Source organism: Salvelinus namaycush, chromosome 19 (genome assembly GCF_016432855.1).
Source record: "Salvelinus namaycush isolate Seneca chromosome 19, SaNama_1.0, whole genome shotgun sequence".
Taxonomy (NCBI): domain Eukaryota; kingdom Metazoa; phylum Chordata; class Actinopteri; order Salmoniformes; family Salmonidae; genus Salvelinus; species Salvelinus namaycush.
This window is the reverse complement of record NC_052325.1, coordinates 14,718,470-14,739,763: the sequence shown is the minus strand read 5'-3', so window position 1 is coordinate 14,739,763 and position 21,294 is coordinate 14,718,470. Positions and strand designations below refer to the sequence as shown.

General features: G+C 47.3%; 1 protein-coding gene across 1 annotated transcript in view; it reads right to left on the bottom strand.

The window, feature by feature from the left end:
* Nucleotides 1-21,294, bottom strand: part of myo16 (myosin XVI) — a 185,647-nt gene that overhangs the window by 33,863 nt on the left and 130,490 nt on the right. The gene's annotated exons all lie outside the window — the stretch shown is intronic.

Below are 21,294 nucleotides of genomic sequence, written 5' to 3'. Positions count from 1 at the left end.
GAAACTATATGGTTCTGGTGGGGCCTATCGGATGACCCGCCCATTCACAAACAAGAGGGTTCATAAGTCAGTGGGGGTCAAAAGGCGGGCCAGCACCACAGCATCTGTTCCTATTGGTGTTGCCAGGGGCTACCGCTTCTGTGAGAGGTCAGTTTGAAGAGGGGGAGGGGTTGTTTTGGTCAAAGAGGAGCTCCATTGTGTGGTTAGAGACACAGTCTTTGATCCTTTGTGTTTGGATGGAGTGAACGCTGGTAAGAGATGTTTGGACAACTTTAACAACATGAATAACGTACATCAACGTACATCAATTTGTGGAAAAGCCCACAGAAAAGGGTGTGCATACCAATACTCAACAGATGTGTGTTAATCATTCCAGCAATAAACAGCTGTTATGCATTGTTCGGAATCAGATAGTTACCCATGTACACTGCTCTTAGGTCAGTCTTGCATTTTCTCCCCTAAAGTTAAGATGTGGTAAAGGTAAGCTCAGCTGATTCTAGATCAGTGGTTAAGGTTGACTTCTACCCAGAGCACATTGCCCAGGTCGGAGCTATATACTAGTGTAGGCCCTAAGGTCCAATGACAGGTTAATAGGAGCCTTTATCCAATTACAATTATTTGTTCGTCTGACTTCTCTGTGTGATCTGAAGTACTGAGAGCTTCTCTCTGCTTCCCCTCCATCTGATGTGTGATCCAGAGTCCACAGACAGACACACAGACTGACAGTCTGACAGACAGACAGACTGTCCCTGTGTAATGATGTCACAGAACGTCCCTGTTAAATGAGGCAAACCTAATGAGCAGATGGTCAGAGATATAAACCACTCGTGTTGTTAATGGTGTGTGTGTGTGTGTGTGTGTGTGTGTGTGTGTGTGTGTGTGTGTGTGTGTGTGTGTGTGTGTGTGTGTGTGTGTGTGTGTGTGTGTGTGTGTGTGTGTGTGTGTGTGGGTGTATGTGTGTGTGTGTGGGTGGGGGGTGAAAGAGCAGCATAGGGCGGTTTAGAATAGTCTTGAGAGTTCCTGTCGAGACGAACCTGCTGTGTACACATCTATAGTGTGTGTGTGTGTGTGTGTGTGTGTGTGTGTGTGTGTGTGTGTGTGTGTGTGTGTGTGTGTGTGTGTGTGTGTGTGTGTGTGTGTGTGTGTGTGTGTGTGTGTGTGTTGGTCTGTATATTTTAGTGTGTGTTTGATTTAGAGAAGTGGGTTCCCTCTGAACTCTGCCTAACCCTCTCTCTGTAAGCTAATGTCCAGGCCGACAGACAGCGCTACGGTGTCCCACAGGACCCATAAAACACAAAGGATCTCTGTAAACTCACAACCTCTCCTGTAAGAATATGAAAACTATTGATGGCCCCCAATTTTACAATACCCAGGGGGGCTGTGTCATATGGAGTCAACGAAGTGAAATAGCACCTCTGATAAGAGTTTAAACATGGGGGGCTCTTACGTGACCAAGGGCCCTTCAGCGGCCTCAAAATATTAACTGTCACAAAGGCAATAAAAGCAGGATGGTGATTTCTGGACTCTAACCCACTCTCTTCCTCTCTGAAGCCCTAATGGTTGGTCACATTAATCACATGACACTTCAGATGACATCAGTGTAGCTTACAGGCTTTGCTTACGAGGCAAGAGTTCATCATCCACAGTGAGTTCAGTTGGAACTTAATGATATTGGTCACCGATTACGCAAAAGAGACAATAGCGCTATGTTCTGATTGTGGTTTCAATCAGAAACCTTAGAAAAAATATGGACAGTTAGACTAAAGTATATCCAATAATACTAATTTTACTTCCACATTTTAACATCTAACTCCTGACCTGAGGAAGTGTTTGCTAGTAAAAAAACTTTTCAGAAAGGAAAACAACAGACATCCATGAAACGGGCAGGGTTTACAAGTTCAAAGTTCAATTAGTGTTTCCTGACCTTACACAGTTCTGAAATAGAAATCTGGCCACAAAACACATACTTTATCATAAACGACAAATAAAAGCAATGTAACGTCCTGACCAGAGTTCTTATGTGTTTTGCTTGTTTAGTGTTGGTCAGGACGTGAGCTGGGTGGGAATTCTATGTTGTGTGTCTAGTTCGTCTGTTTCTATGTTCAGCCTGATATGGTTCTCAATCAGAGACAGCTGTCAATCGTTGTCCCTGATTGAGAATCATATATAGGTGGCTTGTTTTGTGTTGGGGATTGTGGGTGGTTGTTTCCTGTCTTTGTGTTTTGTCTGCACCAGCAAGGACTGTGACGGTTAGTGTGTTTTGTCAGTTTGTATCGTGTTTTTGGTTTGTCTTATTAAATTTCATTATGTCTAATTACCACGCTGCACATTGGTCCTCTGATCCTTCTCGCATCTCCTCGTCTGAGGAGGAGGACGAAGTAGACTGCCGTTACAGAACCACCCACCAAACCCGGATCAAGCAGCGTGGCAACGGGCAGCAGCGACAGCAGCAGCGGTACCAGGAGGAATGGTCATGGGAGCAAATATTGAACGGAGAAGGACCCTGGGCTAAGGTTGGAGAATATCGCCGCTCTCTGGAAGAGATGGAGGCAGCTAAAGCCCAGGAGCGGTGGTATGAGGAGGCAGCACGGAAGCGTGGCTGGAAGCCCGTGAAGAAACCCCAAAAATTTCTTGGGGGGGGGGGGGGGGGGGGCTAAAGGGTAGTGTGGCGAGGGCAGGTAGGAAACCTGCGCCCACTTCCCATGCTTACCGTGGAGAGCGGGAGTACGGGCAGACACCGTGTTATGCGGAGGAGCACACGGTGTCTCCTGTACGGGTGCATAGCCCGGTGCGGGTTATTCCACCTCCCCGCACTGGGCGGGCTAGAGTGAGCATTGAGCCAAGTGCCATGAAGCCGGCTCTACATATCTGGCCTCCAGTACGTCTCCTCGGGCCGGTGTACATGGCACCAGCCTTACGCATGGTGTCCCCGGTTCGCCAACACAGCCCAGTGCGGGTTATTCCACCTCCCCGCACTGGACGGGCTACGGGGAGCATGCAACCAGGTAAGGTTGGGCAGGCTCAGTGCTCAAGGGAGCCAGTACGCCTGCACGGTCCGGTATATCCGGCGCTACCTTCCCGCTCCAGCCCAGTACCACCAGTGCCTACACCACGCACCAGGCTTCCAGTGCGTCTCCAGAGCCCTGTTCCTCCTCCACGCACTCTCCCTGTGGTGCGTGTCTCCAGCCCAGTACCTCCAGTTCCGGCACCACGCACCAAGCCTCCTGTGCGTCTCCAGAGCCCTGTACGCACTGTTCCTTCTCCCCGCACTCGCCCTGAGGTGCGTGCCCTCAGCCCGGTACCACCAGTGCCGGTACCACGCACCAGGCCTATAGTGCGCATCGAGAGTCCAGTGTGCCCTGTTCCTGCTCCCCGCACTAGCCTTGAGGTGCGTGTCTCCAGTCCGGTACCACCAGTTCCGGCACCACGCACCAGGCCTACTGTGCGCCTCAGCAGGTCAGAGTCGGCCGTCTGCCCAACGCCGCCTGCACTGCTCGTCTGTCCAGCGCCGTCTGAGCTGCCTGCCCAGCGCCGTCTGAACTGCCTGCACTGCTCGTCTGCTCAACGCCGCCTGCACTGCTCGTCTGTCCAGCGCCGTCTGAGCTGCCTGCCTGCCCAGCGCCGTCTGAACTGCCTGCGCTGCTCGTCTGGTCAACGCCGCCTGCACTGCTCGTCTGCCCAGCGCCGTCTGAGCTGCCTGCACTGCCTGCCTGCCCAGCGCCGTCTGAACTGCCTGCACTGCTCGTCTGCTCAACGCCGCCTGCACTGCTCGTCTGTCCAGCGCCGTCTGAGCCATCTGTCTGCCTAGCGCCATCTGAGCCATCTGTCTGCCCAGCGCCATTAGAGCCGCCCGTCTGTCCCGAGCCATTAGAGCCGTCCGTCAGTCAGGAGCCGCTAGAGCCGTCCGTCAGTCAGGAGCTGCCAGAGCCGCCAGCCAGTCAGGAGCTGCCAGAGACGCCAGCCAGTCAGGAGCTGCCAGAGACGCCAGCCAGTCAGGAGCTGCCAGAGACGCCAGCCAGTCAGGAGCTGCCAGAGACGCCAGCCAGTCAGGAGCTGCCAGAGACGCCAGCCAGTCAGGAGCTGCCAGAGACGCCAGCCAGTCAGGAGCTGCCAGAGCCGCCAGACAGTCATGAGCTGCCCTACAGTCATGAGCTGCCCTCCAGTCATGAGCTGCCCTACAGTCATGAGCTGCCCTACAGTCATGAGCTGCCCTACAGTCATGAGCTGCCCTACAGTCATGAGCTGCCCTCCAGTCATGAGCTGCCCTCCAGTCATGAGCTGCCCTCCAGTCATGAGCTGCCCTCCAGTCATGAGCTGCCCTCCAGTCCGGAGCTGCCACCCAGTCCGGAGCTGCCACCCAGTCCGGAGCTGCCACCCAGTCCGGAGCTGCCATTCAGTCCGGAGCTGCCATTCAGTCCGGAGCTGCCATTCAGTTCGGAGCTGCCATTCAGTCCGGAGCTGCCATTCAGTCCGGAGCTGCCATTCGTCCTGAGCTACCTCTCTGTCCTGAGCTACCTCTCTGTCCTGAGCTACCTCTCTGTCCTGAGCTACCTCTCTGTCCTGAGCTACCTCTCTGTCCTGAGCTACCTCTCTGTCCTGAGCTACCTCCTAAATCATGTGGGGGCCTTGGGGAGGATTCTTAGGCCAAGGTCGTGGGCGAGGGTCGCCACTCAAAGGACGCTAAGGAGGGGGACAAAGACAGTGGTGGAGTGGTGTCCTCGTCCACCGCCGGAGCCGCCACCGCGGACAGATGCCCACCCAGACCCTCCCCTTGAGTTTTAGGGGTGCGTTCGGAGTCCGCACCTCAGGGGGGGGGTACTGTAACGTCCTGACCAGAGTTCTTATGTGTTTTGCTTGTTTAGTGTTGGTCAGGACGTGAGCTGGGTGGGAATTCTATGTTGTGTGTCTAGTTCGTCTGTTTCTATGTTCAGCCTGATATGGTTCTCAATCAGAGACAGCTGTCAATCGTTGTCCCTGATTGAGAATCATATATAGGTGGCTTGTTTTGTGTTGGGGATTGTGGGTGGTTGTTTCCTGTCTTTGTGTTTTGTCTGCACCAGCAAGGACTGTGACGGTTAGTGTGTTTTGTCAGTTTGTATCGTGTTTTTGGTTTGTCTTATTAAATTTCATTATGTCTAATTACCACGCTGCACATTGGTCCTCTGATCCTTCTCGAATCTCCTCGTCTGAGGAGGAGGACGAAGTAGACTGCCGTTACAAGTAACAATAAAATTGATTTAGCCATAAATCACTGCAGCTGAGCAGTCTAGTCTAATGCAATTGGCCTCTGGCGGTCACTGCGACTTAGTGGTGCGACCTGCATGACTCAGAAGAAGAATGTATGTAAGTGTGTGTGTGTGATGGCATGTTGGCCTTAGGATCAACGATTGATTTATAAACTTGTCATCTGGTTTACTGAAGGGCCAGGGCCTTGAGAGAGTGTGGGAAAGATGGAGCAAAGAAGAGAGGAAACAGAATAAAAAGACAAACAGGGAGAAGGAGAAGAGGGAGAAAGGGAGAAGAAATACAGATAAACAGAGAATTAGGGAGAGGAGAAGATGAGATAGAGAAAGGGAGTGGAAAGACAGAAACTGAGAATGAGGGAGATGAGAGGATGAGAGAGAGAGAAAGAGATTAGATAAAAACACTAATAGGGAAAAACCAAGAATGAGAGAGAGAGGTGAGGGAAAGAATGAGAGAGAGAGGTGAGGGAAAGAATGAGAGAGATCTCTGAAGTCTGCATTGTAGTCCACCCCACACTCGACATCCCTCCCTCCATCCATGGCTGTATCCATCCATTCATTCTAAACGTATGTATGTAGAGAGAGAGAGAGAGAGAGAGAGAGAGAGAGAGAGAGAGAGAGAGAGAGGCCCTCCTGACAACCCCCCCACACCCACTGAGGACAAACACAAGACACAGATTGTTCTCCTTATGGACTCAAATGGGAAATATATAGAAGAAAAAAAACTTTTTCCCAAACACAGTGTGTCTAAACTCTGGTGTCCAAACACCCAGCACGCCCTAGACCTTCTGTCTGAGGACAAACTAGGCTCACCTAGCCACATAATAATACACACAAGCACAAACGACCTGAGAGCACAGCAGGAAAGGGTGGCCACAGCACTGAAGGGAGTGATTGAAAAAGCTTCTTCTACTTTCCCCAACGCACAAGTGGTTATCTCCACCCTGCTACCACGAAAAGACTTCCACCCTGCTACAATACAGCGGGTAAACGCAAGCATTTCCCGTGACTGTGCCTCAAAACCAAATGTCTTTCTGGCCCACCACTCCACCCTGGACTTGAACAGCCTCTATGACCAGGTCCACCTCTACAAGGCAGCAGTGCCCACCTTTGCCCGGACTCTAAAGGACATCGCTCTCAAACGCAGCCCCAACACTTCACACAGGAGCAACAGATCAATAGACACCCCACCCAGACCAGCGAGACACCCTCCAAGACCTTCAGGACCCCCCCCCTGGACCTACACATAGAGGACCCACGCCAAGAGGACTTACATCCAGACCACAGCACCCCCAGACACATCCACACCCCCACCCCAACCAATCAACACCCCCCCACATCAACCATGCCCACACCCAATTTAGGCCCCCTCAGATCAGACCTATGCCACTCCTGCCCACCCCATGCACCCCACCCCCGCAAAGAGGGCATCAACATGGAAGTCACTCATACGCCCAGGTAGTGAGCGGGCAAACAGGCCCAACCCCCACTCTTACACTCGCCCAAGCCAACGGCATGTACCAGATGCTCAACAGGCTCTGCTCACACTTACTGGCCTGAGGCCAAACCACGACCAACAACATTGGACACTTTATGGAACAAAAAGCCTTCACTATATCATCCTGGAATATCCAAGGCCTGAGGTCATCTGCCTTTGGCCTAAAGAGCAGGAACCCGGACTTCACCAAAGAAATCGGTAATGCAGACATTGTCATCCTGCAAGAAACATGGTATAGAGGAGACGGACCCACTGGTTGCCCTCTAGGTTACAGAGAGCTGGTAGTCCCATCCACCAAACTACCAGGTGTGAAACAGGGAAGGGACTCAGGGGGAATGCTAATTTGGTATAGAGCAGACCTAACTCACTCCATTAAATTAATCAAAACAGGAACATTTTACATTTGGCTAGAAATTCAAAAGGAAATTATCCTAACAGAGAAAAATGTCCTCCTGTGTGCTACCTATATCCCCCCACTAGAATCCCCATACTTTAATGAAGACAGCTTCTCCATCCTGGAGGGGGAAATCAATCATTTCCAGGCCCAGGGACATGTATTAGTCTGTGGCGACCTAAATGCCAGAACTGGACAAGAACCTGACACCCTCAGCACACAGGGGGACAAACACCTGCCTGCAGGTGACAGCATTCCCTCCCCCATATGCCCCCCTAGGCACAACTATGACAACATAACCAACAAAAACGGGTCACAACTCCTGCAGCTCTGTCGCACGCTGGGTATGTACATAGTCAATGGTAGGCTTCGAGGGGACTCCTATGGTAGGTACACCTATAGCTCATCTCTTGGCAGTAGCACTGTAGACTACTTTATCACTGACCTCAACCCAGAGTCTCTCAGAGCGTTCACAGTAAGCCCACTGACACCCCTATCAGACCACAGCAAAATCACAGTCTACTTGAACAGAGCAATACTCAATCATGAGGCATCAAAGCCAAAGGAACTGAGTAACATTAAGAAATGCTATAGATGGAAGGAATGCAGTTTGGAAACCTACCAAAAAACAATTAGGCAACAGCAAATTCAATCCCTTTTAGACAACTTCCTGGGTAAAACGTTCCACTGCAATAGTGAAGGTGTAAACTTGGCAGTAGAAAATCTTAACAGTATATTTGACCTCTCAGCTTCCCTATCAAATCTAAAAATCTCAAATAGAAAACCGTAGAAAATGAACAACAATGACAAACGGTTTGATGAAGAATGCAAAAATCTAAGAAATAAATTGAGAAACCTGTCCAACCAAAAACATAGAGACCCGGAAAACCTGAGTCTACGCCTTCACTATGGTGAATCACTAAAACAATACAGAAATACACTACGGAAAAAGAAGGAACAGCACGTCAGAAATCAGCTCAATGTAATTGAAGAATCCATAGACTCTAACCAATTCTGGGAAAATTGGAAAACACTAAACAAACAACAACACGAAGAATTATCTATCCAAAATGGAGATGTATGGGTAAACCACTTCTCCAATCTTTTTGGCTCTATAACAAAGAATAAAGAGCAAAAACATATACATGATCAAATACAAATCCTAGAATCAACTATTAAAAACCTCTTGTCAATATAGGGGGTGCTGTTTCAACTTAGTAAAATATCGTTCTCAAATTAAACTGCCTCGTACTCAATTCTTGCTCGTACAATATGCATATTATTATTACTATTGGATAGAAAACACTCTCTAGTTTCTAAAACCGTTTGAATTATTTCTCTGAGTGAAACAGAACTCATTCTGTAGCACATTTCCTGTCAGGGAGTGAGATTTCAGAAATCGAGGTCCCTGTTCTGAGGTCAGTTTATAAGTCCCCATGTAAGCCATCGGGCTACATGCACTGCATACGTCTTCCTCTAGATGTCAGTAAGCGGGGAGAATTTGAATGGAGTGGATTGCGCAATCTGGGACCTTATATAAGACCGTGGAACGGAAGTACCGTCCTTTTCAACGGTGCGCCTGGCGCAAGAAGACATCACAATGGCGTCCTGCAAACGCTTTCGTTTTAGTAGTTCTATATCTCCGGTCATGTTTTTATTCGTTATAAGTGTTAAAGACATCATAAGGTAGTTAATTTAAACCGACTTATAGCAGTTTATAGCAGTTTATTGCGATTTTCTGGGATTTCTTTGTCATGCGCTTTCACGAGTTGGACACCTCTCCAGTTGGTGGCTAACATTAGCGGCTATTTCGACCGGACAAGAGGACATCTTTCAACCCAAAGACGATTGTTCTGGAGAAAGGACACCTTGCCCAAGATTCTGATGGAAGCTCAGCTAATAGTAAGCAGTCTTTATGCTGTTAATTCGTACTTATGTTGACAAATGTAAAATAATAATTCCGCCATGAATTATGGGGCGGTCTCGCTTTAGCGCACGCTGTATTGCGCAGTAACGTTAATTTTAAAAATCTAACTCAGCGATTGCATTAAGAACTAATTTATCTTTCATTTGCTGTCCAACTTGTATTTTTTAGTCAAGTTTATGAATAGTTTTCGATTAGAATAGGTGCCTCTCCAAGATGGCGCCGGACAGATTGCTTGAATTTTTGGCCACTATTCTCATTGTATAACCACGATTTGTGCCGCTAAATATGCACATTTTCGAACAAACTCTATATGCATTGTGTAATATGATGTTATAGGACTGTCATCTGAAGAATTCTGAGAAGGTTAGTGAAAAAATTAATATATTTTGGTGGTTTATACGTTATCGCTATTTTTGCCTTGAATCAATGCTGTTGTGATGTTTGCTATTGTGGTAAGCTAATATAACGCTATATTGTGTTTTCGCTGTAAAACACTTAGAAAATCTGAAATATTGTCTGGATTCACAAGATCTGTGTCTTTCAATTGCTGTACGCTGTGTATTTTTAAGAAATGTTTTATGATGAGTAATTAGGTAATACACGTTGCTCTCTGTAGTTATTCTAGTCGCTTTGGTGAGAGTTGTGATGGTGGCTGCAATGGTAAACTATGATTTATACCTGAAATATGCACATTTTTCTAACAAAACATATGCTATACAATAAATATGTTATCAGACTGTCATCTGATGAAGTTGTTTCTTGGTTAGTGGCTATTTATATCTTTATTTGGTCGAATTTGTGATAGCTACTGATGGAGTAAAAAAATGGTGGAGTAAGAAAGTGGTGTCTTTTGCTAACGTGGTTAGCTAATAGATTTACATAGTGTGTCTTCCCTGTAAAACATTTTAAAAATCAGAAATGATGGCTGGATTCACAAGATGTGTATCTTTCATCTGGTGTCTTGGACTTGTGATTTAATGATATTTAGATGCTAGTATTTACTTGTGACGCTATGCTAGGCTATGCTAGTCAGCTTTTTTACTGATGGGGGTGCTCCCGGATCCGGGTTTGGGAGGAACTAGAAGTTAAAGACTACCAGAACCCACTGGATTCTCCAATTACCTTGAATGAGTTACAGGACAAAATAAAAACCCTCCAACCCAAAAAGGCCTGTGGTGTTGATGGTATCCTTAATGAAATGATCAAATATACAGACAACAAATTCCAATTGGCTATACTAAAACTCTTTAACATCGTCCTTAGCTCTGGCATCTTCCCCAATATTTGGAACCAAGGACTGATCACCCCAATCCACAAAAGTGGAGACAAATTTGACCCCAATAACTACCGTGGAATATGTGTCAACAGTAACCTTGGGAAAATACTCTGCATTATCATTAACAGCAGACTCGTACATTTCCTCAATGAAAACAATGTACTGAGCAAATGTCAAATTGGCTTTTTACCAAATTACCGTACAACAGACCATGTATTCACCCTACACACCCTAATTGACAACCAAACAAACCAAAACAAAGGCAAAGTCTTCTCATGCTTTGTTGATTTCAAAAAAGCCTTCGACTCAATTTGGCATGAGGGTCTGCTATACAAATTGATGGAAAGTGGTGTTGGGGGTAAAACATACGACATTATAAAATCCATGTACACAAAGAACAAGTGTGCGGTTAAAATTGGCAAAAAACACACACATTTCTTCACACAGGGTCGTGGGGTGTGACAGGGATGCAGCTTAAGCCCCACCCTTTTCAACATATATATCAACGAATTGGCGCGGGCACTAGAACAGTCTGCAGCACCCGGTCTCACCCTACTAGAATCCGAAGTCAAATGTCTACTGTTTGCTGATGATCTGGTGCTTCTGTCACCAACCAAGGAGGGCCTACAGCAGCACCTAGATCTTCTGCACAGATTCTGTCAGACCTGGGCCCTGACAGTAAATCTCAGTAAGACCAAAATAATGGTGTTCCAAAAAAGGTCCAGTCGCCAGGACCACAAATTCCATCTAGACACCGTTGCCCTAGAGCACACAAAAAACTATACATACCTCGGCCTAAACATCAGCACCACAGGTAACTTCCACAAAGCTGTGAACGATCTGAGAGACAAGGCAAGAAGGGCATTCTATGCCATCAAAAGGAACATAAATTTCAACATACCAATTAGGATCTGGCTAAAAATACTTGAATCAGTCATAGAGCCCATTATGGTTGTGAAGTCTGGGGTCCGCTCACCAACCAAGATTTCACAAAATGGGAGAAACACCAAATTGAGACTCTGCATGCAGAATTCTGCAAAAATATCCTCCGTGTACAACGTAGAACACCAAATAATGCATGCAGAGCAGAATTAGGCCGATACCCACTAATTATCAAAATCCAGAAAAGAGCCGTTAAATTCTACAACCACCTAAAAGGAAGCGATTCCCAAACCTTCCATAACAAAGCCATCACCTACAGAGAGATGAACCTGGAGAAGAGTCCCCTAAGCAAGCTGGTCCTAGGGCTCTGTTCACAAACACAAACACACCCCACAGAGCCCCAGGACAACAGCACAATTAGACCCAACCAAATCATGAGAAAACAAAAAGATAATTACTTGACACATTGGAAAGAATTAACAAACAAACAGAGCAAACTAGAATGCTATTTGGCCCTCAACAGAGAGTACACAGTGGCAGAATACCTGACCACTGTGACTGACCCAAACTTAAGGAAAGCTTTGACTATGTACAGACTCAGTGAGCATAGCCTTGCTATTGAGAAAGGCCGCCGTAGGCAGACATGGCTCTCAAGAGAAGACAGGCTATGTGCTCACTGCCCACAAAATGAGGTGGAAACTGAGCTGCACTTCCTAACCTCCTGCCCAATGTATGACCATATTAGAGAGACATATTTCCCTCAGATTACACAGATCCACAAAGAATTCGAAAACAAATCCAATTTTGATAAACTCCCATATCTACTGGGTGAAATTCCACAGTGTGCCATCACAGCAGCAAGATTTGTGACCTGTTGCCACAAGAAAAGGGCAACCAGTGAAGAACAAACACCATTGTAAATACAACCCATATTTATGCTTATTTATTTTAACTTGTGTGCTTTAACCATTTGTACATTGTTACAACACTGTATATATATAATATGACATTTGTAATGTCTTTATTGTTTTGAAACTTCTGTATGTGTAATGTTTACTGTTAATTTGTATTGTTTATTTCACTTTTGTATATTATCTACCTCACTTGCTTTGGCAATGTTAACACATGTTTCCCATGCCAATAAAGCCCCTTGAATTGAATTGAATTGAATTGAGAGAGAGAGAGAGACACAGACAAGACACAGACACAGACACACAGACACACAGACACACAGACAGACAGACAGACAGACAGACAGACAGACAGACAGACAGACAGACAGACAGACAGACAGACAGACAGACAGACAGACAGACAGACAGACAGACAGACAGACAGACAGACAGACAGACAGACAGACAGAGAGACAGAGAGACAGAGAGACAGAGAGACAGAGAGATAGAGATGAATGACAAAGGCCAGGGTGAATGGACTCTTTGTGACTGGCAGACTCCTCTTTCTATGTTTAAGTAAACATGGCTTTGGAGTGTAAACACACGTGCGCAAAGACAAAGACACACAAAAACATGCACACACACACACACACACACACACACACACACACACACACACACACACACACACACACACACACACACACACACACACACACACACACACACACACACACACACACACACACACACACACACAGCTAAACAGGCACAAAACTTGCTCAAAAAACAACAAACAACAGGAATAGAGGAGCTTCCAAATCAGGTCCTGGAGACTTTATTCTGTCTTTTCCAAGTGAATTTGTCCAAATACTTATGACACCTTCAAATGGTGACTAGATACATAAAGTCTATTCATTTCTAAATGGTAAAACAGATATGTGTGAAAATACCCTGTCACCTCAAAATATTTGATCTCAAATCGAAAATACTGGAGTATAGAGCCAAATTATACATTTTAGCTTCCCTGTCCAAATAAATCCTTGATTTTGTGACCAATTATCTTTTTCATTGTGGATTTGATGTGTGCTTGGGGTTATTGTCTTGCTGAAGATCTACTTGATGCCAAGTTTCCGCCTCCTGGCAGAGGCAACCGGGTCTTTGCCTAAAATATCCTGGTACTGGGTAAAGTTCATGATGCCGTTGACCTTAACAAGGGCCTCAAGACCAGTGGAAGCTAAATATCCCCATAACATCAAAGATCCTCATCGACCTGGCCAAGGCTTTTGACTCTGTCAATGACCGTATTCTTATCGGCAGACTCAATAGCCTTGGTTTCTCTAATGACTGCCTCGCCTGGTTCACCAACTACTTCTCAGACGGAGTTCAGTGTGTCAAATCGTGGGCCTGTTGCCACAAGTGGATCTTCCAGTAAGACAATAATTCAGAGCACACATCAAAATCAACAACGAAATGGTTAATTGGACACAAAAGCAACAGTTTGCAATGGCCATCTCAGTCTCCAGACTTTGAATTGAAAAAGGCAGTCCATAAGCACAGATGAAGGGTATCAATGATCTGGAAGGGTTCTGTATGGAGGAATGGTCTAAGATCCCAATGTGTTCTCCAGCTCATAAAACCCTTGAGAAAAAGGCTCAGTGCCGTTATCCTCGCAAGGTGAAGTATTGAAAGGTATTGAAAACAGGGTTGTCAACCATATGTAATATAATGCAGTATTTTAATTATTTATTTTATACAGTCATTTTTGGTAATCTATCAAGGTTGTCAATAATTTCAGAGCACACTGTACATATCTGCACAGGGATACACAAACAGACATACACAACAGACTGAAAACTCAGACAAGCATGAATAGACATGCACACAACACGCATGTATGAGCAAATGCACAGCACACACACACACCCCCACCCCCCACACACACACACACGCACGCACACACACACGCACAGACACAGAGGGATTGAGAATGATGATTAACATACAGAGCAAACAGGTTATTCAGAGCCAAACACAAAAGTCATGCAAATTGGCCTGGCGCTCAGACAAGCAGCCAAAGGATAGTATATTACCATCACAATCAGTCTGACCAACCACCAACGCCGGACACCAACACACAGACTCAGACACAGCCCAGCGCCAGACAACCCAACTTCACCGGGGGGCTGGCACCCCTTTGTGATGCTAACCTAACTGTCGACCATACACCCATTCACCCCCCCACACACACACACAACCACACACGCACACACAGTCCCATGAAAACAAGCAACACACCACTTTGTATCCCATGTCTCCCTACACCCACTGCTCTTCATACAATCACACCACTCTTTACACACACCAGTGCAACACGCACACACACACACACACACACACACACACACACACACACACACACACACACACACACACACACACACACACACACACACACACACACACACACACACACACACACACACACACACCATTCAATTACAGTTCTGCCAACAACAGATTAGACTCTACAATGGGCCTCCATCAAAACAACACTGGTGGTACAGAGTAGAGTTTGGCTGCATACAGATCTGTCTATTATCCCACCATCCATATCCATTCACTGTTCATCCAGGGGTGGCAGGTAGCCTAGTGGTTAGAGCGTTGGGCTAGTAACCGAAAGGTTGCAAGATCAAATCCCCAGCTGACAAGGTAAAAATCTGTTGTTCTGCCCCAGAACAAGGCAGTTAACCCACTGTTCCTAGGCCATCATTGAAAATAAGAATTTGTTCTTAACTGACTTGCCTAGTTAAATAAAGGAAAAATAAAAATCCAATCAACCAGTTGTTCTCTGCATCCTTTCTTTCTGTTGTCCCTCAACTCAGCGTGACTGGACTGTTTAAATATGTTATTAGCATATTACATTGTTTATAACAACGAGTTAACAATAAGACACTTATTTATAAGTAATAACGTACTGAGTTAATCTGGCAGTAATCATTAGCTAAATAGCATTCCACGGTTTAAGAGGAAAACCTAGTCTATCATCAAAGACTAACAGCCCACCATTACAAACCAGGGGAAAATGTGTGTGTGCTTGTATCAAACTTGGTTGAGAATGAAATGAATTATTTTTAATTATTGAGAATGAATTGTGCACAGTGTTATTATTTTAGACAGGGTGTAAAGTGTGTGTGTCTGCATGCACGAGAGAGTAGAGAGAGAGAGAGAGAGTAGAGAGTAGAGAGTAGAGAGAGAGAGAGAGAGAGAGTGTGTGCATGGATTGTGTGCGTGAGGGTATAAGTGTGTCCTGGCAGGACTTCTGAGAGCACAATGGTGTTTACTCCGTCAGGGGTAGTGGAAACTTTTGAGAGGTCATGTGACCAGTGTGTGTGTGTCCTCTCTCATTATCTGGCAGGAATGTACACGGTAATCTCTTTATCCTCAGAGAGAGAGAGAGAGAGGGAGAGAGAGGGACATGGAGTGATATTTGCCTAGATCTTCTGCACAGATTCTGTCAGACTTGGGCCCTAACAGTAGATCTCAGTAAAACAAAAATAATGGTGTTCCAAAAAAGGTTCAGTTGCCAGGACCATAAATACAAATTCCACGTAGACACTGATGCCCTTGAGCACACAAAAACGATACCTACCTCTGCCTAAACATCAGCATCACAGGTAACTTCCACAAAGCTGTGGACGATCTGAGAGACAAGGCAAGAAGGGCCTTCTACACCATCAAAAGGAACATAAAATTTGACCCCCCAATTAGGATCTGACTTAAAATACTTTAGTTATAGAATCAGTTATAGAACCTATGTCCCTTTATGGTTGTGAGGTCTGGGGTCCATTCACCAACCAAGAAGTAACAAAATGGGAAAAACACCAAATTCAGACTCTGCATGCAGAATTCTGCAAAAACATCCTCCGTGTACAACGTAAAATACCAAATAATGCATGCAGAGCAGAATTAGGACGATTCCTACTAATTTTCTAAATTCAGAAAAGAGCAATTACATTCTGCAACCACCTAAAATAAGTGATTCTCAAACCTTCCAAAACAAAGCCCTCACCTACAGAGAGATGAACCTGGAGAAGAATCCTCTGCTAGCTGGTATGGGGACTCTGCTCACAAACACAAACAGACCCCACAAAGCCCCAGGACAGCAACACAATTAGACACAACCTTATCATGAGAAAACAAAAAGATAATTACTTGACAAATTGGAAATAATCAACAAAAAACAAAAGAAAACTGGAATGTTATTTGGCCCTAAACAGAGAGTACACAGTAACAGAATTACTGACCACTGTGAACGACCCAAAATGAAGGAAAGATTGGACTATGTGCATACTCAGTGAGCATAGCCTTGCTATTGAGAGCGGCAGCTGTAGGCAGACCTGGCATTCAAGAGGTGTCACGCTCGTCGTTACGTGAAAGCGAGGACCAAGGCGCAGCGTGATATAAATACATTCTTCTCTTTATTAGAAGAAGACAAAACGAACACTATACAAACTAGACAAAACAATAAACCGACGAATGTGAAGCTATAATAACCAAAAGTGCAGACACAGGCAACTTAGACATAGACATAGACAATCACCCACAAACTACCTAATGACTATGGTTGCCTAAATATGGCTCCCAATCAGAGACAACGATAGACAGCTGTCTCTAATTGAGAACCAATCTAGGCAACCATAGACATACAAACACCTAGACTGAACACTGCCCCATAAACATACAAAAAAACCTAGACAATGCAAAACACATACATCCCCCATGTCACACCCTGACCTAACTAAAATAATAAAGAAAACAAAGATAACTAAGGCCAGGGTGTGACAGTACCCCCCCCCCCCCCCCCCCCCCCCCCCCCCCCCAAAGGTGCGGACTCCGGCCGCAAAACCTGACACAGAAGGGGAGGGTCCGGGTGGGCCTTCTCACGGCGGCGGCTCGGGTGCGGGACGTGGACCCCACTCCACCATAGTCAATACCGGCTTTGGTGGCGCCTCTGGAGCGAGGATCCTTACAGCGAGTCCCGGACTGAAGACTATCCTAGAGGGCGCCACTGGATGGAGGGGCAGCTCCGGACTGAGGGGCAGCTCCGGACTGAGGGGTAGCTCCGGACTGAGGGGACTGAGGGGACTGAGGGGCAGCTCCGGACTGAATGGCAGCTCATGACTTGAGGGCAGCTCATGACTGGAGGGCAGCTCATGACTGGAAGGCAGCTCATGACTGGAGGGCAGCTCATGACTGGAGGGCAGCTCATGACTGGAGGGCAGCTCATGACTGGAAGGCAGCTCATGACTGGAAGGCAGCTCATGACTGGCGGGCAGCTCATGACTGGCAGGCAGCTCATGACTGGTGGGCAGCTCTGGCAGCTCCTGACTGGATGGCAGCTCTGGCAGCTCCTGGCTGACTGGCGGCTCTGGCAGCTCCTGGCTGACTGGCGGCTCTGGGAGCTCCTGGCTGACTGACGACTCTGGCAGGTCCTGGCTGACTGACGACTCTGGCAGGTCCTGACTGACTGACGACTCTGGCCGGTCCTGGCTGACTGACGACTCTGGCCGGTCCTGGCTGACTGACGACTCTGGCAGGTCCTGGATGACTGACGACTCTGGCCGGTCCTGGCTGACTGGCGGCTCTGGCAGGTCCTGGCTGACTGGCGGCTCTGGCAGGTCCTGGCTGGCTGGCGGCTCTGGCAGGTCCTGGCTGACTGGCAGCTCTGGCAGGTCCTGGCTGACTGGCGGCTCTGGCAGGTCCTGGCTGACTGGCGGCTCTGGCAGGTCCTGGCTGACTGGCGGCTCTGGCATGTCCTGACTGGCGGGCGGCACTGGCGGCTCCTGACTGGCGGGCGGCTCTGGTGGCTCCTGACTGACGGACGGCTCTAGCGGCTCAGGACAGACGGGCGGCTTTGACGGCTCCGGACAGACGGGCGGTTCAGACGGCGCTGGGCAGACGGACAGCTCAGATGGCGCTTGGCAGACGGGCAGCACAGGCGGCGCTGGGCGGACGGGTAGCTCAGACGGCGCTGGGCAGGAGGACAGCGCAGACGGCGCTGGGCAGACGGCAGACTCTGGCCGGCTGAGGCGCACAGTAGGCCTGGTGCGTGGTGCCGGAACTGGTGGTACCGGGCTGGGGACACGCATCTCAGGGCTAGTGCGGGGAGGAGGAACAGGGTGTACTGGACTCTGGAGACGCACAGGAAGCTTGGTGCGTGGTGTTGGCACTGGTGGTACTGGGCCGAGGACACGCACCTCAGGGCGAGTGCGGGGAAGAGGAACAGGGCGTACTGGACTGCCGAGGCGCACTATAGGCCTGGTACGTGGTGCCGGAACTGGTGGTACCGGGCTGGGGACACGCACCTCAAGGCTAGCGCGGGGAGCAGGAACAGTGCGCACAGGACTCTGGAGACGCACAGGAGGCTTGGTGCGTGGTGCCGGAACTGGTGGTACCGGGCTGGGGACACGCACCTCAAGGCTAGTGCGGGGAAGAGGAACAGGGCGTATTGGACTGTCGAGGTGCACTATAGGCCTGGTGCGTGGTACCGGAACCGGAGGACTGGTACGAGGGGCTGTCACAGGAGAGCTAGTACGTGGAGCTGCTACAGGAGGTGCAGGACTAGGGAGGCGCACAGGAGGCCTGGTTCGTGGGACTGGCACTGTCATTCCCAGACGGTTAGCACGCACCTCAGGACAAGTATGGAGAGCTGACTCAGGTAACATCACATCCCGCACACGCTCTGTCGGGTGGATGTTGTGCCTCAAGCATCAACACAGCAGCTCCCTCATTTCACTCTCCTCCAAACTCCCCATTAAATCCTTAACAGTCTCTGTATCATTCCCATTGCTCACCTCCAATATCAGCCCGACTGGCTCTGGTTCCTTCTTCGGCTCCTCACGGTAAGCACGGGAAGTTGACGCAGGTCTCCTATCTGAACTCGCCACACTCCCCATGTGCCCCTCCCCAAGAAACTTTTGCCGTTTCCTCGAGGGCTTCCTACCGCGCCGTCGTGCTCCTTTCTCCAACTCCATTATCCTGTAACCCTCCTCGCACTGCTCCAGCGAATCCCAGGCGGGCTCCGGCACTTTCTCTGGATCGATCGCCCACCTGTCTATCTCTTCCCAGGTTGTTCTCCGCTCATCCTTTTCCCAGGTCCATTCCTCCACAAAGCGCTGTTCCCTCCTTTCACGCTGCTTGGTCCAATTTTGGTGGGTGATTCTGTCACGCTCGTCGTTACGTGAAAGAGAGGACCCAGGCGCAGCGTGATATAAATACATTCTTCTCTTTATTAGAAGAAGACAAAACGAACACTATACAAACTAGACACAACAATAAACCGACGAACGTGAAGCTATAATAAACAAAAGTGCAGACACAGGCAACTTAGACATAGACATAGACATAGACAATCACCCACAAACTACCTAATGACTATGGCTGCCTAAATATGGCTCCCAATCAGAGACAACGATAGACAGCTGTCTCTAATTGAGAACCAATCTAGGCAACCATAGACATACAAACACCTAGACTGAACACTGCCCCATAAACATACAAAAAACCCTAGACAATACAAAACACATACATCCCCCATGTCACACCCTGACCTAACTAAAATAATAAAGAAAACAAAGATAACTAAGGCCAGGGTGTGACAAGAGGATAAGTACCCACTGCCCACAAAATGAGGTGGTAACCGAGCTGCACTTCCTATCCTCCTACCAGCTGTATGATCATATCAGAGACACATATTTCTCTCAAATCACACAGACCCAGAAAGAATTTGAAAACAAATACAATCTTGATAAACTCCCATATCTACAGTGTATTCAGAAAGTATTCAGACCCCTCAAATTTTTCCACTTCATTACGTTACAGCCTTACTCTAAAATGTATTACATTAATTGTATTACTCATCAATCTACAAACAAAAGCCCATAATGACGAAGCGAAAACATTTGTTTTCTTCTTTTTGCTAATTTATAAAAAATATGAAGGAGAAATATCTTATTTACATAAGTATTCAGACCCTTTGCTATGAGACTCAAAATTGAGATTAGGTGCATCCTGTTTCCATTGATCATACTTGAGATGTTTCTACAACTTGATTGTCCACCTATGGTAAATTCAATTGATTGGACATGATTTGGAAAGGCACACACCTGTCTATATAAGGTCCCACAGTCCAAAACCAAACCATGAGGTCAAAGGAATTGTCCGTAGACCTCCGAAACAGGAATGTGTCGAGGCACAGATCTGGAGAAGTGTACAAAAAAGAATTGTAGCATTGAAGGTCCCCAAGAACACAGTGGCCTCCATCATTCTTAAATGGAAGAAGTTTGGAACCACCAAGACTCTTCCTAGAGCTGGCAGCCCGGCCAAACTGAGCAATCGGGGGAGAAGGGCCTTGGTAAGGGAGGTGACCAAGAACCCGATGGTCACTCTGATAGAACTCCAGAGATCATATGTGGAGATGGGAGAACCTTCCAGAAGGACAACCATCTCTGCAGCACTTCACCAATCAGGCCTTTATGGTAGTGTGGCCAGACGGGAGACACTCCTCAGTAAGGCACATGACAGCCCGTTTGGTGTTTCCCAAAAGGCACCCAAAGGACTCTCAGACCATGAGAAACAAGATTCTCTGGGGCAAAGCTTCACCTTCCAACAGGACAACCACCCTAAGCACACAGCCAAGACAACGCAGGAGTGGCTTCGGGACAAGTCTCTGACTGTCCTTGAGTGGCCCAGCCAGAGCCCGGACTTGAACCCGATCGAACATCTCTGGAGAGACCTGAAAATACCTCTGCATCGACCCTCCCCATTCAACCTGACAGAGCTTGAGAGGATTTGCAGAGAAGAATGGGATAAACTCACCAAATACAGGTGTGCCAAGCTTGTAGCATCATACCCAAGAACACTCAAGGCTGTAATCGCTGCCAAAGGTGCTTCCACAAAGTACTGAGTAAAGGTCTGAATACTTATGTAAATGTGATATTTAAGTTTTTTTTTTATACATGAGCAAAACTATACAATACTTCAACTATTTGCACAATGTTACAACATTGCCAATAATTTAACATTTTAAATCTCCATACTCTTTAATATTTTTGTGAGAGTAATGTTTACTGTTAATTTTTAATTTTTAATTTCCTTTTGTTTATTGTCTATTTCACGT